The following is an 8619-nucleotide window of genomic DNA, read 5'->3' on the forward strand; positions in this document are numbered from 1 at the left end:
ATCGTTCGACTGCGCGTCCGTCCTCGCCCTCGGCGGGCCGGACGCAGTCTGTGTGCGGCGGAGGCCACCTTCAGGCGCCCCAACACGCTTATTTTGCACTCCGAGATGACGGCGTTCGAGCTCGCTACGGCACAACCTTCCCGAAAGACGAGTGGGAGCCGTGCGGCAAGAAGCACGTTCATGCTCGCTCTTTTTCGTTGCATCGACTCGGTCGCGCCGTGCGGGTTGCCCAAGCCCGCTGCACTGTCGGTGGACCGGCCGGAACTAGCAACGGAGCCGAGACTGCAAAGCCGCCAGACGACGGGTCACGCCCGCGTCTTCGGCGCTTTCGCATCTGAATCGCCCGAGGACGACACGGAACACACCTCGATATCGTGGTAAAACGGCACCGTCCGACAACCAGCCCCTAACGCATCAAGCGGATGAGGCTGCAGACGACTGCCGTGGATTCCCCTGGAGCAGACCCGAGGACACGCTTGACGAGGCCGAAGCCCGCCGCATATCAGACACCCGGTCGCTTTCGCGTACGCCGCTCACGAGAACCCCCACATAATAGCAGCGATAAGTACCCAGACCTCCTTGGGCCCTAATACGAGCGTACTCGAGAAAATTTCACCGCGGGTGTGCCCCGAAACGTGTGGCATGTTGAGCGTGCCACAAGTCTACGTCGCTCTCAAACCCGCCGAGGTCGTAGAATTTGCGACCCTACTCACGAAATTCCCACCGAGGATACGGCCGCAAACGTACCGCACCTTGGGTAGGCCACGAGTTTGTGCAACACTACGCTGACGGCACAGCACCGAGGTCGTGCGCGCACGCACGGGAAAATTCCGCCGCGGTTTCTGCCGAAAACGTGAGGCACCACGACTCTCCGCAAGTTCGCGTCGACTGCGAAAGACCGAAGTCGTGAACGACGTGTCCGCTACTCGCCGCCGACACGCTGGACACCAAACGTACAACGACTCGACGGCGTCGTAGAGGCCCACGACGCGGTTTTCCTTAACGACGTCTCGGCGTGGCACCGACAGGTTAGAACGGCCGACCAACGTTCCCTGTCCGCCGTTCGGCTCAGTCGAAGGGCTCGGCGACTTCGGCAACGCTGCGAAGCCGCACGGTGACGCACGCCATGTCCCCATTTTTTTTTTTCTTTCTGCGTCTGCCGGGGTGCCCCTATAATAGCAGCGATAAGCACCCAGACCGCCGTGGGTCGCTCGCCCCGGCTGACGTGGTTTTTCGTACTCCTGCGGCGGTCGCCGTCAAGCACGTCCAAATACGCTACTTTCGTGGGCGCATTCACGCTCTTTCGCTTCGCCGGAGTGCCAGCACTCACTCTGCCAAAAACGGCGAACATCCGAGCGGCGGTTCCCACTTTTGCGTCGGCGTCGCAAACCCCGCCCCGGCAGACGAGGTTTGCCGTACTCGTGCGACGGTGGCCGGCGGGCACGTCGAAAGACGCCGATATCGTGCGCGAATTGGCGCACCTTGGCTTCACCGGAGTGCCGCCACTGACTCCTCCAAAAACGGCGAAGATCCGAGCGGCGCTTCCCACTTTCGCATCGGCGTCCCGAACTCCGCCCCGGCTGACGCGGTTTACCGTACTCGTGCGACGGTCGCCGGCGAGCACGTGGAAAGACGCCGATATCGTGCCCGAATCGGCTCCGTTCGGCTTCGCCGGAGTGCCAGCACTGGCTCGGCGAAAGACGACGAACATCCGAGCGACGGTTCTCACTATTGCGTACGCGTCGCAAACCCCGCCCCGGCAGACGCACTTTGCCGTACTCGTGCGACGGTCGCCGGCGAGCACGTAGAAAGACGCCGATATCGTGCCGGAATCGGCCCCGTTTGGCTTCGCCGGAGTGCCAGCACTCACTCGGCCACAAACGGCGAACATCCGAGCGGCGGTTCCCACTTAGCCGTCGGCGTCCCGAACTCCGCCCCGGCAGACGCGGTTGCCGAGCTCGTGCGACTAGCGACCGCGAAGCCGTCTCGCGACGCCGCTTTCGTGCGCGGCTCCCACTGCGACCTGGGTCACCCGAGGTCGACGAGCAAAAAAGAATGTCGAAAAAAATTTTTTTTTTTTTTGCGTCTGCCGGGGTGCCCCTATAATAGCAGCGATAAGCACCCAGACCGCCATGGGTCGCTCGCCCCGGCTGACGTGGTTTTTCGTTTTCCTGCGGTGGTCGTCGTCAAGCACGTCCAAACACGCCACTTTCGTGGGCGCATTCGCGCTCTTTCGCTTCGCCGGAGTGCCAGCACTCACTCTGCCAAAAACGGCGAACATCCGAGCGGCGGTTCCCACTTTTGCGTCGGCGTCGCAAACCCCGCCCCGGCAGACGAGGTTTGCCGTACTCGTGCGACGGTGGCCGGCGGGCACGTCGAAAGACGCCGATATCGTGCGCGAATTGGCGCACCTTGGCTTCACCGGAGTGCCGCCACTGACTCCTCCAAAAACGGCGAAGATCCGAGCGGCGCTTCCCACTTTCGCATCGGCGTCCCGAACTCCGCCCCGGCTGACGCGGTTTACCGTACTCGTGCGACGGTCGCCGGCGAGCACGTGGAAAGACGCCGATATCGTGCCCGAATCGGCTCCGTTCGGCTTCGCCGGATTGCCAGCACTGGCTCGGCGAAAGACGACGAACATCCGAGCGACGGTTCTCACTATTGCGTACGCGTCGCAAACCCCGCCCCGGCAGACGCACTTTGCCGTACTCGTGCGACGGTCGCCGGCGAGCACGTAGAAAGACGCCGATATCGTGCCGGAATCGGCCCCGTTTGGCTTCGCCGGAGTGCCAGCACTCACTCGGCCACAAACGGCGAACATCCGAGCGGCGGTTCCCACTTAGCCGTCGGCGTCCCGAACTCCGCCCCGGCAGACGCGGTTGCCGAGCTCGTGCGACTAGCGACCGCGAAGCCGTCTCGCGACGCCGCTTTCGTGCGCGGCTCCCACTGCGACCTGGGTCACCCGAGGTCGACGAGCAAAAAAGAATGTCGAAAAAAATTTTTTTTTTTTTTTTGCGTCTGCCGGGGTGCCCCTATAATAGCAGCGATAAGCACCCAGACCGCCATGGGTCGCTCGCCCCGGCTGACGTGGTTTTTCGTTTTCCTGCGGTGGTCGTCGTCAAGCACGTCCAAACACGCCACTTTCGTGGGCGCATTCGCGCTCTTTCGCTTCGCCGGAGTGCCAGCACTCACTCTGCCAAAAACGGCGAACATCCTAGTGGCGGTTCCCACTTTTGCGTCGGCGTCGCCAACCCCGCCCCGGCATACGCGGTTTGCCGTACTCGTGCGGCGGTGGCCGGCGGGCACGTCGAAAGACACCGATATCGTGCGCGAGTCGATGCTTCTTGGTCTCGCAGGAGGGCCGCCACTCACTCCTGCAAAAACGGCGAAGATCCGAGCGGCGCTTCCCACTTTTTCGTCGGCGTCGCAAACCTCGCCCCGGCAGACGCGCTTTGCCGTACTCGTGCGACGGTCGCCGGCGAGCACGTCGAAATACGCCGATATCGTGCCCGAATCGGCCCCGTTTCGCTTCGCCGGAGTGCCAGCACTCGCTCGGCCAAAGACGACGAACATCCGAGCGACGGTTCCCACTATTGCGTACGCGTCGCGAACCCCGCCCCGGCAGACGCGGTTTGCCGTACTCGTGCGGCGGTGGCCGGCGGGCACGTCGAAAGACGCCGATATCGTGCACGAATTGGCGCTCCTTGGCTTCACCGGAGTGCCAGCACTCACTCGGCCAAAAACGGCGAACATCCGAGCAGCGGTACCCACTTAGCCGTCGGCATCCCGAACTCCGCGCCGGCTGACGCGGTTGCCGAGCTCGTGCGACTAGCGACCGCGAACGCGTCTCGCGACGCCGCTTTCGTGCGCGGCTCCCATTGCGACCTGGGTTACCCGAGCTCGACCAGCAAAAAAGAAGGTCGAAAATTTTTTTTTTTTTTTCTGCGTCTGCCGGGGTGCCCCTATAATAGCAGCGATAAGCACCCAGACCGCCGTGTGTCGCTCGCCCCGGCTGACGTGGTTTTTCGTACTCCTGCAGCGGTCGCCGTCACGCACGTCCAAATACGCCACTTTCGTGGGCGCATTCGCGCTCTTTCGCGTCGCCGGAGTGCCAGCACTCACTCTGCCAAAAACGGCCAACATCCGAGCGGCGGTTCCCACTTTTGCGTCGGCGTCGTAAACCCCGCCCCGGCAGACGCGGTTTGCCCTACTCGTGCGACGGTCGCCGGCGAGCGCGTCGAAAGACGCCGATATCGTGCGCTAATTGGCGCTCCCTGGCTTCTCCGGAGTGCCGCCACTCACTCCTCCAAAAACGGCGAAGATCCGAGCGGCGTTCTCCACTTTCGCATCGGCGTCCCGAACTCCGCCCGGGCTGACGCGGTTTACCGTACTCGTGCGACGGTCGCCGGCGGGCACGTCGAAAGACGCCGATATCGTGCCGTAATCGGCCCCGTTTGGCTTCGCCCGTGTGCCAGCACTCACTCGGCCAAAAACGGCGAACATCCGAGCAGCGTTTCCCACTTTCGCATCGGCGTCCCGAAGCCCGCCCCGGCAGACGCGGTTTGCCCTACTCGAGCGACGGTCGCCGGCGATCACGTCGAAAGGCGCCGAATTCGTGCACGAATCGATGCTTCTTGGTCTCGCAGGAGGGCCGCCACTCACTCCTGCAAAAACGGCGAAGATCCGAGTTGCGCTTCCCACTTTTTCGTCGGCGTCCCGAACTACGCCCCGGCTGACGCGGTTTACCGTACTCGTGCGACGGTCGCCGGCGGGCACTTCAAAATACGCCGATTTCGTGGGCGCATTCACGCTGTTTCGCTTCCCCGGAGTGCCAACACTCACTCTGCCGAAAGCGGCGATCATCCGAGCGGCGGTTCCCACTTTTGCGTCGGCTTCGCAAACGGCGCCCCGGCAGACGCGCTCGTGCGACGTACTCGTGCGACGGTCGCCGGCGAGCACGTCGAAAGACGCCGATATCGTGCTCGAATCGACCCCGTTTCGCTTCGCCGGAGTGCTGCCAGTCACGGCGCAGAAAACGGCGAACAAGTGTTTTTTTTTTTTTTTCCTAGAATTTGTGTTATAGAAGGCACATTTGATATCGGACGATAATTTTCAACTTTATCACGCGCACCGATTTTCGTGTAGAGGTTTGCAAGTTTATGGGAATTTCTCCACTTGGAATAATGCGATTTAGTAGTACTACGAGAACTTCATGGATGTACTCAAGGGTACGGGGCAAGTCAGTTACGTCAACACCTGCAGATTTTTTACACTTCAAACTGAAAATTGTTGGTTGTGAGTCCTCGTGTGATATTAAAGGCCGATTCGCTAACACATAGAACAAAGAAAGAAAGGAAGAAAAAACGCCCGCGCTCGCTCAAGAAACCTGGGTTCGCAACAAGTGGCAACAACAAGCAACCGAGCGAGTGCGCCAAAACCCGTGGCGGCCGAACAAACGCGAAGTCCCAACCGCGTCAGCCGGGGCGGCACGGGACAGGAAAAATCACTTCAGCCGGGGCGGCGGGGCACCGAATAAACCTCGTCACCTCGTCGCAGGATAAAAGAGGAAACAAAAAGTCTAAACAGCGTCTGCTGGAGCGAATGCGTAATAAAACAACAACAACAACAAAAAAAAAAACACCCGCGCTCAAGAAGTCTGCAATCACCACAAAAGGCGACTGTGACCGAGCAGCGTCAGCCGGGGCCGTGCGGAAACGGAAAAACCGCGACTACCGGGGCGTCGAGGCACCGAAAAATCCACTTCAGCCGCGGCGAAAAAAAAAAACAAAAAGAAAGACGGAGGGGGGGGGGGGAACCACGTCTGCCGGGGCGAAGGAAAAAAAAAAAACGCGTCTGCCGGGGCGAGCCCGGGTGCGGCACCACCGGGAAAACTGTGGCAAACAGACATGGCGATCGAGTGAGTGGGCCGCCAGCCAGGCTCAGCCAAAAAGTGCAAAGTCCGAACTGCGTCAGCCGGGGCGGCAAAAACCACGTCAGCCGGGGCGGCGCAAAAAACCGCGTCTGCCGGGGCGGCACGAAACCGCGTCAGCCGGGGCGGCGCGAAAACTGCGTCAGCCGGGGCGAAAGAAAAAAAAAAAAAAACGCGTCTGCCGGGGCGAGCCCGGGTGCGGCACCACCGGGAAAACTGTGGCAAACAGACATGGCGATCGAGTGAGTGGGCCGCCAGCCAGGCACAGCCGAAAAGTGCAAAGTCCGAACCGTGTCAGCCGGGGCGGCAAAAAACCGCGTCAGCCGGGGCGGCGCAAAAAACCGCGTCTGCCGGGGCGGCACGAAACCGCGTCTGCCGGGGCGGCGCGAAAACTGCGTCAGCCGGGGCGAGCCCGGGTGCGGCACCACCGGGAAAACTGTGGCAAACAGACATGGCGATCGAGTGAGTGGGCCGCCAGCCAGGCTCAGCCAAAAAGTGCCAAGTCCGAACTGCGTCAGCCGGGGCGGCAAAAAACCGCGTCAGCCGGGGCGGCGCAAAAAACCGCGTCTGCCGGGGCGGCGCGAAAACCGCGTCTGCCGGGGCGGCGCGAAAACTGCGTCAGCCGGGGCGAAAGAAAAAAAAAAACGCGTCTGCCGGGGCGAGCCCGGGTGCGGCACCACCGGGAAAACTGTGGCAAACAGACATGGCGATCGAGTGAGTGGGCCGCCAGCAAGGCTCAGCCAAAAAGTGCTAAGTCCGAACTGCGTCAGCTGGGGCGGCAAAAAACCGCGTCTGCCGGGGCGGCACGAAACCGCGTCAGCCGGGGCGGCGCGAAAACCGCGTCTGCCGGGGCGGCACGAAACCGCGTCAGCCGGGGCGGCGCGAAAACTGCGTCAGCCGGGGCGAGCCCGGGTGCGGCACCACCGGGAAAACTGTGGCAAACAGACATGGCGATCGAGTGAGTGGGCCGCCAGCCAGGCACAGCCGAAAAGTGCTAAGTCCGAACTGCGTCAGCCGGGGCGGCAAAAACCGCGTCAGCCGGGGCGGCGCGAAAACCGCGTCTGCCGGGGCGGCACGAAACCGCGTCAGCCGGGGCGGCGCGAAAACTGCGTCAGCCGGGGCGAGCCCGGGTGCGGCACCACCGGGAAAACTGTGGCTAACAGACATGGCGATCGAGTGAGTGGGCCACCAGCCAGGCTCAGCCAAAAAGTGCTAAGTCCGAACTGCGTCAGCCGGGGCGGCAAAAACCGCGTCAGCCGGGGCGGCGCAAAAAACCGCGTCTGCCGGGGCGGCACGAAACCGCGTCAGCCGGGGCGGCGCGAAAACTGCGTCAGCCGGGGCGAAAGAAAAAAAAAAAACGCGTCTGCCGGGGCGAGCCCGGGTGCGGCACCACCGGGAAAACTGTGGCAAACAGACATGGCGATCGAGTGAGTGGGCCGCCAGCCAGGCACAGCCGAAAAGTGCCAAGTCCGAACTGCGTCAGCCGGGGCGGCAAAAAACCGCGTCAGCCGGGGCGGCGCAAAAAACCGCGTCTGCCGGGGCGGCACGAAACCGCGTCAGCCGGGGCGGCGCGAAAACTGCGTCAGCCGGGGCGAGCCCGGGTGCGGCACCACCGGGAAAACTGTGGCAAACAGACATGGCGATCGAGTGAGTGGGCCGCCAGCCAGGCTCAGCCAAAAAGTGCCAAGTCCGAACTGCGTCAGCCGGGGCGGCGCAAAAAACCGCGTCTGCCGGGGCGGCGCGAAAACCGCGTCTGCCGGGGCGGCGCGAAAACTGCGTCAGCCGGGGCGAAAGAAAAAAAAAACGCGTCTGCCGGGGCGGCAAAAAACCGCGTCTGCCGGGGCGGCACGAAACCGCGTCAGCCGGGGCGGCGCGAAAACCGCGTCTGCCGGGGCGGCACGAAACCGCGTCAGCCGGGGCGAGCCCGGGTGCGGCACCACCGGGAAAACTGTGGCAAACAGACATGGCGATCGAGTGAGTGGGCCGCCAGCCAGGCACAGCCGAAAAGTGCTAAGTCCGAACTGCGTCAGCCGGGGCGGCAAAAACCGCGTCAGCCGGGGCGGCGCAAAAACCGCGTCTGCCGGGGCGAATGCAAAAAAAACAAAGAAAAAAGCCCGCGCTTAATCAAAAGAAAACAAAGAAAAAAGCTTGCGCTTAATCAAAAGAAAACAAACAAAAAAAGTTCGCGCTTAAGCCTGGCGGTGGAACCACCGGGGCAAACAGACCTGGCGATCGAGTGAGTGGGCCGCCAGCCGGGGTGAGCCAAAAAGTGCAAAGTCGGAACCGCGTCAGCCGGGGCGGCGCGAAAACCGCGTCAGCCGGGGCGGCGCAAAAACTGCGTCAGCCGGGGCGGCACGGAAAAACGAAAACCACGTCAGCCGGGGCGACATCAAAATGAGGAAAAAAAAAAAAAACTGCCTTAGGACACCTGCGTACACTTTCATGCGTTTGGGCATATCTCTCTGTAACACGCGCGCCCCTCGTTACGCGCGGCACTCTGTTTTCTCCGACACCCATATTTCGGCGGCATGTGGCACGCGCGCCCGTCCCTACGCACGGCACACCGCAGTGCTTTCTCGATATTTTTCTTTTCCTCCAACACCGTCATCTATAGGCTTTTAGTGACCTGTTGCTCGTGGCAAAAGTTCGCTAGCTCTGACACCTCTTGCATGCGCACCGTTTTTGCGCAC

This window comes from Rhipicephalus microplus, unplaced genomic scaffold, assembly GCF_043290135.1.
Source record: "Rhipicephalus microplus isolate Deutch F79 unplaced genomic scaffold, USDA_Rmic scaffold_476, whole genome shotgun sequence".
Taxonomy (NCBI): domain Eukaryota; kingdom Metazoa; phylum Arthropoda; class Arachnida; order Ixodida; family Ixodidae; genus Rhipicephalus; species Rhipicephalus microplus.